Source organism: Lemur catta, chromosome 5 (assembly GCF_020740605.2).
Source record: "Lemur catta isolate mLemCat1 chromosome 5, mLemCat1.pri, whole genome shotgun sequence".
Classification (NCBI taxonomy): domain Eukaryota; kingdom Metazoa; phylum Chordata; class Mammalia; order Primates; family Lemuridae; genus Lemur; species Lemur catta.
Window position 1 is genome coordinate 89,089,708 of NC_059132.1, and position 8,502 is coordinate 89,098,209.

An 8,502-nucleotide genomic window follows, 5' to 3' on the forward strand; every position below is an offset into this window, starting at 1 on the left:
ATGATGTTTTGGTTCCCCTGGAATCGGTGCAGCTCAGAGCCAGTGCAGCTCTACTTAACAGTAGTCCCTGAGAGGGCTGGTTATTTCCTTTCCCTCAATGCACAGTTACCCTGGTAAAAGGCAGTAGGTCACTTTGGGGAAGGCTAGGATAAAGATTAACAATATAAATTTTTGTGAGTGTACTGGGGTCCTCAAGGAGATGTAGCTTCCCTTCATTGAAGGAAAGCCATTGCGTTTGTACACTATCTCAAGTGAGGGCCGTAGCAGTTATATGATTCAGGTTAGACTTTTGTCCACTCTACCTAGAACTTTTCTGCTTATACAAATCAAGTAAGAATTTAGGAAGTTTCCTAACTATTTTACTTCTAGGAACACCATGATCAACTAGCCCACACTCTCAGGCTCTATGTGTCACACTAATGTGACTACTGTTTGACTCTGCTGTCCATTATGGTAACCATACTCTCATGCTTTTGGAAGTTGAGCGCTGACACTTGGCCCTGTCCACTCTGGGATACAAATACTCCTATCACATTCAGGTTGCCCGATTTAGTGTCTGCAGTCCCACTGTAAAGTCTGGCCTACAGAATCTTTTTATTCTTCATACCCCCCCCCAAAAAAAAAAAGAAAAGTTTGAAAATCACTAATTTTGAATCTGAAAAGTAGGCTTGCTTTTCTTATTCTCTAAATCATTTGTGATAAATTCCCAGTGAAAATCTCTTCTGTGATCCACTCTACCTTCCCTGAAAAATTTCTGATTCTCTATCATTATAGAAAAGATGCAATGCCTCATATTATTTTCTTCAGACAGTGGGCCTAGGCTTCCAGTATAGAAAGACGAAATATATGTGTTGGGCTCTCCTATTACTTTACGACAGTGATGTGTCTCACTTCCTTCTCTAGGTCTCACTTCCTTTGCTATTTTTTTTCTTTTGGGATGAGAGGAAGTAAGTTGGGTGGGGCTAGGCACCACTCTCTATAAACAATCATTCCTCAGTATCTGCTTCAAGATATTCTCTGTAATTATTTCACTAAGAAACTCATACAATTAAACACAGTACTAGCTTTTTCTTAAAGCATTGCATTTCACACATTGTGCATCTATTGGCTCTAGACAAGTAAGAGTTATGGTATAAATTATTCTACCTTCCCCAACCTAAGCACTCCGAGCCGAGGTTGAGAGACAAAGACGGAACAGAAAAGGGCTAGGAAGGAACATAGAATCCCATTTAGCTTTGGAGACATGGTAAAGGAGACATACAAAAACACAAGGTGAGATTGTAGCAGGAAATTGAAGTGGGAAGATGCATTTCTGACCATGATTGAAAGATCAATTACATTCTCCAAAGAAAGGGAGGAACCCACGTATGAGCAAAGTTGAATGCCGGTCTCTTACAATGGCCTGAGTATATCTTAAGTACAGATACCTTTTAAGTGCAACACTTAATTGGTAGCTATATGCTTATTTGAAATAAAGGATATTAATGTAAAGTTTTAAATAAGAATAACAAAACAGAAAAAAGAAACTCATGGAAATATGATATTCACCCATTATTATCTTTATTACATAGTTTCTATTTAAAATCCTCCTATTTAACAAGTACATTAAGTTTAATATAAGCTTATCCATCTCAAAGTTTTATATATATTTTAAATTATACTTTCTTTCTGCCAAGTTAAAAAATAAAAAGGGCAAACAGAAACAGAGTAAAAAGAGGACTAAAAAATGAAAGAAAATCTCTCTGGTATTTTGTCAGTTTGGCATTCAGTAATCCTTAGGGGAATCTTGACTTCTGAATTCAACTTAATAGAAAAGCCCCTATGAACCCTGTCATGGGAGTAACTATTACAGAATTTGACACAAGTGTAGACAAGTGGGATCATTGCAGCAAAAAATTCTATAGCAATAAAACAAAATTTTTCTTGACATAAGAAATCTAAGTTTGGTGATTAACAATTAGGTAGCTAGGAAAAGCTGATGGGATATTAAACTCGGAGCATAATTCTCCCTAGGGTGGAGGGGACAGAAAACCATCTCCATTCATGGTGAACAATTTAAAACATATATAAAAGCAATTATTATTAGACTACTCAAATCATTATTTTAGTTTACTGGAATAACCATTTGTGTGATAAAATAGATAATGATTTGGAAAAACAATCAATATAGCCATATTAAATATTCAAAAAGTCATGAAATTAAATCTGAATAATGTATTACAAAACAATAAACAATAAATTGATGGCTTACAATAGTTTTTAGTAAAAGTTAGAGGTACAAATAACCATTATAGTATCTATAGATTACTTCAAATATTCTTTTACGCATATGAAAAAATCAAATATTGGAAAAGTTGACCCCCAATACAATTAAGCAGTGACCAAAACTATTCCTCTAATACTTAAAATAGTGGGACACAATCATGCTCAAATCTGTATTTGACAAAATAAATTGCTTTCATGTAAGAAAGAAAATCTATTTAATTTTTCACACTATAGGCAATTAGAAAGAAAATTTCTTGAATTAAAGTCTTATTCTTAAAGTTAAGAATTAAAAAGTCTGAGATTTTACTCTACATGCAAGCTAAGAAGTTAACCTACCCCTGATATGTGGAAGTTATCAGAAGACATGAGATTCTTGGGTCAGAGAAAAAAGAACTTGATTCTCACAGTAATAGCAGTAGCCAAAGAATCAGCAATTTCTTAAATGGCATCAATTTCCTGAGCCCCAGTACTCACAGAGTAAAACTAAAGTTGCCAGGTAACAACTGGATATATAACAGGCTGTAGTATAGGGGAGGGATGCTCAGTTTAAAGAACCTAAAGAATTTCCTCTAAACAGTGAGTATGTTGGCCCATTGCTTCAAAGGAAAACACGTTTCCCATATTTTAAGGCTGTTCACTATATAGACATCCTTGAGAAGACACTATAGAAAACATGTTGGTTTCCCTTTGCTCACAAAATGTGCAGAAATGGGAGAGACTCATGGAGAATTGTTTATCAACAATACTTGCCCGTTATTCAACTAGTGTACTGCTTGTGTTAAACAGATATAAAACATAACTTTTTCTTGTATGCACACATTTCTAAAAATGTATTATCCCTTACTTTACCTTATGTTACACCAGTGGTTCTCAACTTGTTTTCATTATCACCCTCCTACTAAGGTGCCATTTAAAAACATTTTTTTCTTATTCTACCCTCATGAATATTAATAATTTGTATATGTACTCTATGTGTATCTGCTCTTTATACATAAAGAAAGAAATATTTTTTCACATTTCAAAAAATGTTTTTTGTTTCACTGTAGACAATATCACCATTGTTAAGAATGAATATGTTGCACAAATAAATTACTGATTATATTGTGTTGAAGTAATGAAAATTCTTGGTGACATTTTAGTGAACTTCAATTGTGTGTTAATTATAATCCTTAGCTAAAAATTGTGTAATTTTTTCATTAGCCATGCCTATAAAGATAACAAAAACATACAACCCACTGATTCTTGACAATTGTTCATTTAGGGAATATAACTGTTGTTATCATTATTTAACCTATTAGGAAACTGAGGTGCTGACAATTCCCGTATCTTTCAATTCTACACCCCTGGGAAGTAGGAGGTAAGAGCTAGGATCTAATTTGGGAAGGCTGATTCAGATCCCATAATCCCTAAATTTTGTAATTGATTATTCAAACATAATATTATGAGATTTTTTCTTACTCACTCTAAATTTCAATCTGATATAGCTGCCAAGAAACGTAAAATTTATTTTATTCCTACTTTGTTCTCTCACAATTCTTTTAGAGTATTTAAAAAGATAAATACAAATCTACAAAGAGTAAGTGTACAAGGTACAGCAAAAAGCCAAAAGAGAAGCAAGTACGATTTATTAGCTTTAATATCAAATTACTTTTCAAATTATTTAATATGTTATGTCTTATTGGTGTTCTTCCCCTCCCTTGTAAGGGAACCTTTTCGATAAAATTTTCTCTAGTTCCCTTTCTGCCACTTATACATCCTTCTAAAAAGGAGTCAATTTCTCTTTGCAAATAGTGGAATTATTCTTGAACAGCATTCACTTTGTGTGTTTTAACCTCAAAATGTTATTAAGACTAAAATTCTGAATAAATAATACTGTATTTCATGATAGAGATATCTCTTAAAAATTTTTATAGTTTTTAAACTAAATTCAACATTTCATAATTTTATACACTTTCTGAAGCCTTTCAGTATTCTTGTTTAGAAAGATTAGCACATTAAAAAATGAACATTAGAGTTTAGCAGTCATTTTTCTACCCATAATTATCTAAACACTAAGATAAACATAATCTACCTTGTTGAGCCATTATTATATAGGGGCAAAGCCCATGGAAGTTTTCCTCCTACACCTCAGGTGTACATAGAAGTTTTTCACACACCTCTAATAATGATCCATTACCCTTTTTCCTAGTTTGATTGTATTATTTTTTTTTAAGAAATGAGAGAAGAGGCATAAAAGAAATAGCATAAACAAAGAATCAGCATAGGAAAAGATGAAAAAGCCATGGAGAAAAATCTGACAGGAACCACTGTTAAAAAGTGTCGAAGCTGTCAAGGCTGACAGTGCTGAGAAACCCCACAGAGTATTGTATGCTCAGGAATGTCTAATAAAGGTGATGGTGTTGGGTGTATCAAGATTTCTGGGCTTTTCCCCATAGCAATAAGCCTAGTGGATGCACCTTTTGAAAATGTACATTAATTTCATTTCACTTAAGTTGCAAAAGGCATTATACATACAAAATAAGGTATGCAAAGCATATGTACAAGGAAGAATACAAATAAAATGAAGGGTAATATACTCACCATCTAGCTAAAAATAGAATGTTATCAATATCTTTGAAGTCCCTCACCATACCTTCATAAAGTAACACATGAGGAAGTTTGCTGTAGAAAAGGCGTCATGACATTTGCCAATATTACTCTAATTCCATTATTTGCTTAAAATCTGAAGGTCATAGGTTTGGAATTAAAGTAAACTAGTATAAATAAATTTTTAAAATGTATGGAAAACCCTTTGATGAATGGAAGGTAATAATTATATAAACCACGAGAGGGAGGCTGTAAGACAGCATAGAGTTACTATGTTATTTGACTGTATTTTGCATAGAAGATATATATTTTGGTGAAACAAAAGGAATACAAATATTATAACCTGCAGGCATAGCTCTTAGGACAGCACTTTTAGTAAGACAAAGGAAAATACCTGCTGTAGGTAATAGGAAACTGCCTTCAAAATGAGGAGTACAGACAACAACCTAATGCTATTGGTTATGGTTGCATTCAAGCAGTTTTGGATTACAGAAACTCTAAACTGGCTGTCCAGTGGAGAAAAACAAATGGTCCAACTCCAGAGATTGTTCTGAAGGTACCGATAGAAGAAGGAAAAATTGTAAAAACAAGAGTCATGCAAGTACACTCTGTGAGCAGAGAAAAAATCTGCTCCCTAAAAAGAAGATATCATGCCTAATCCATTAAGTGTAGGGTAGAAAACAATAGTATTCTAGAGTACAAATATTGGTATACACACCAACCGAAAAGAGCAAGGTGATATGAAGATGGAGGCAAAGATTGGAGTGATGCAGCCACAAGCCAAGGAATGCAGGAAGAAATTTAAAAAGGCAAGCAAAGATTCTTCCCTAGAGGCTCCAGAGGGAGTGTGGCCCTTCCAACACCTGAATTTCAGCCCACTGATACTAATTTCAGATTCTTGCCTCCAGAACTGTAAGAGAATGTGCTTCTGTTGTTCTTAAGCCATTGAGTTTGTGGTCATTTGTTATTAACAGCCATAGGAAACCAATGCCGATTTTAGCATCGTGTATAGACCCAGAAGAATATCAATGGTGCTTTAACCTGATGTATTCAGAAGACAGAACACTGTGTGACAGAGAGAGCTGATTAGATAGAGGCATCTTTTTTCCTAATAAATTATGTACTATTTTATTCTAGAGAAACCAAGAGTCGAAATGTAGTGAACACATTTAGTGGTAGCTGAGTGTCTCATTCATTATAATAGGCACACTCTAACACATGTCAGAAAGATTCACAGAGGCAGTGAATCAATGGGTAAAATTTCACAGTTTGAAACCTAATTTTCAGGTCCATTTTAACAAGGAAGAGCTTATGAGGCTTGGTTGCTATGGGAAGTGTTTCATGGGCAGGTATCAAAAAGTCAAGTGTTCTTAACATTATCAATGATACTTCAAATGGGTAAAAGTTTTAAAAAATCTAGTGAAAAATGATGGCAGAGGAGGATTAATTTAGCTGGGAAGCAATTAACATTATCAAGTGAATAGATTGCTTGTCTTGTGATTTGCCCAAATTGAATAACATGAGAATCCAAAACAGAATCCTAATACGTGAACTTGAGAGATAAAGCACAGAAACAACATTCTAGAAAACAGGTAACTTTAGAGTAATTAAACTGAGACATTGTATGAAAATAGTTCTTTATAATAAATCACATGGCACTCGAATATTTTTGTTGTCCTGGCATGGTACCATGTGTTGACATCAACTAAATGCTAACCAAAAAATTGGGCACATAGTAGTCTTAACCTAATTTGTTTGATTAGTAATCATATCTTTGTTCAAAGAGAGAAATCATAAATAACAATTAGGCAGTTGGTGGATTTTGCATAGAAATTAACCTTGTTTGAAGTTCAGATTCATTTTCATAGTTTATAAGATTTATTTGGAGTAAATAAAGTTTTCTATCAAAACAATCCCCAGGCCAAAATAAAACCCAGTGTTCACTTGTCAGGAAGACATCCATTCCTATGAGAAAAACTGCTGAATTTTCAATGTGCTTGATTGTATTATTTTCAGATCACACATTGACAAGCATTTTGCCCTGAAGATGGTATGGTCAAGCCTGTTTAAAATTCATAGATATTTTTCTCCTCACCAAGATGAAGAGCTCAGCATTGAACAATTTATGTAGGTTGAGTAACACCCTCCCCGCCCCACAAAAAAAAACCAAAAAAACCCAAAACTTTAAATGTTCCTGGCACCCTTCTTATCATGCAATCTGAACAACTTTGACAACTATTTTTCTGCTTACCAGAATCTCATTACCAGCAACCATGGTACACTGTTTAATTTAAGGTTTGCAGACACTGTTGTTTTCTTGCACCTGAACTTTCACTTTCCTTGTACACTTGTGCAGTGGGATACATTGATTTGAAGTTAAGCTTTTATACTTTCCCGTAAATATATACATCATAAAATATTGATCTATAATATTGATCTTTGAATATTCAAATTGAATTGTTATATAGTTTCAGGCTTTCAACATATAGGTAATGCTGCCATCCAAACTTCTTAGTGTGAACTCTTATCTTAAAGCTTACTATTGAAAATGCTATGTAAGAAGTATTGTTTAGCTAGTTTTGCAGACCATAAGCAAAGACATTATATTATAAATGAAAAAGAGGTCAGTCAGTTTAGGTTTCAATGTGAACTACAACAGAACTTTGAGACTTTTTGAAGATTATTAAAGGTTATGGTTAAAATTTTGGATCACATTCTGGAAATAGAACTTTATAGACCATATATATCTAAGTATTTATTAGTAAGAATATATGTATGCATCTTCTAAATGGCACAGTGGTACAAATAATCTATTTTTTCCTCTGTAAAGAAAAAGGTGAGAATCCCCAGACAGTATGCTTTAGAGCAGGAATCAAAACTCAAATATTTATAAGTTTAACATAAAGGAATAAAGCATCCAGTATCCAACAGTGGCAACAGTCGTGATTGTGTTTTATGTAAGGTGAGCAGCCTAATGTTTCACATAGAAAAAAGTCCAAATTTTTTACATATTTTTATATTTTTTGAAGCAAAGCCATAACTCCTATTTTAAAATTAAATAAAATTATTGTATTTGTTTTCTATTGCTGTCTAACAAATTACTATAAAACTTACTCACTTAACACTCATTTCTTAGCTCACAGTTCTATAGGTCCAAAGTAAGTTTGGTTCCTCAAAATTCTATACTTAAGTTTTTTTTTAAATATGGAACGCTTCATGAATTTGTGTGTCATCCTTGCACAGGGGCCATGCTAATCTTCTCTGTATCATTCCAATTTTAGTATATGTGCTGCCGAAGCGAACACTATACTTAGGTTTTTAAGGCTGAAATGAAGGTTCTGATAAGACTAGACTAATCTAGAGGCTCCGGGGAGAATCAGCTCCAAGGCACATTTAAGTTGTTGACGGAATTCATTTCCGTATTGTTATAGTCCTGGAGACCCTGTTTCCTTGCTAGCTGTCAACCGTGGATTGCACTTAGCTGTTAGGATTGCACCTGTGCCCTCCATCATGTGGCCCCTCTATCCATAAGCAAGCAGCAGCAAGTCAAGTCATACTTGGAATCTTTTCCCCTTCCTCTTCTGTTACCAGCCAGAGAAAACCAGAAAGTGTAACATTCTTTTCAGAGGGTTCCTGTAATTAGATTGTCCC

General features: G+C 34.0%; 1 non-coding gene across 1 annotated transcript; it reads right to left on the bottom strand.

Annotated features, from left to right (window-relative positions):
• Window positions 1-8,049: 8,049 nt before the first annotated feature.
• On the bottom strand, window positions 8,050-8,156 carry LOC123638969. Its single transcript, XR_006735539.1, has one exon. It is a non-coding gene; the product is annotated as a U6 spliceosomal RNA (small nuclear RNA).
• Window positions 8,157-8,502: the final 346 nt, after the last annotated feature.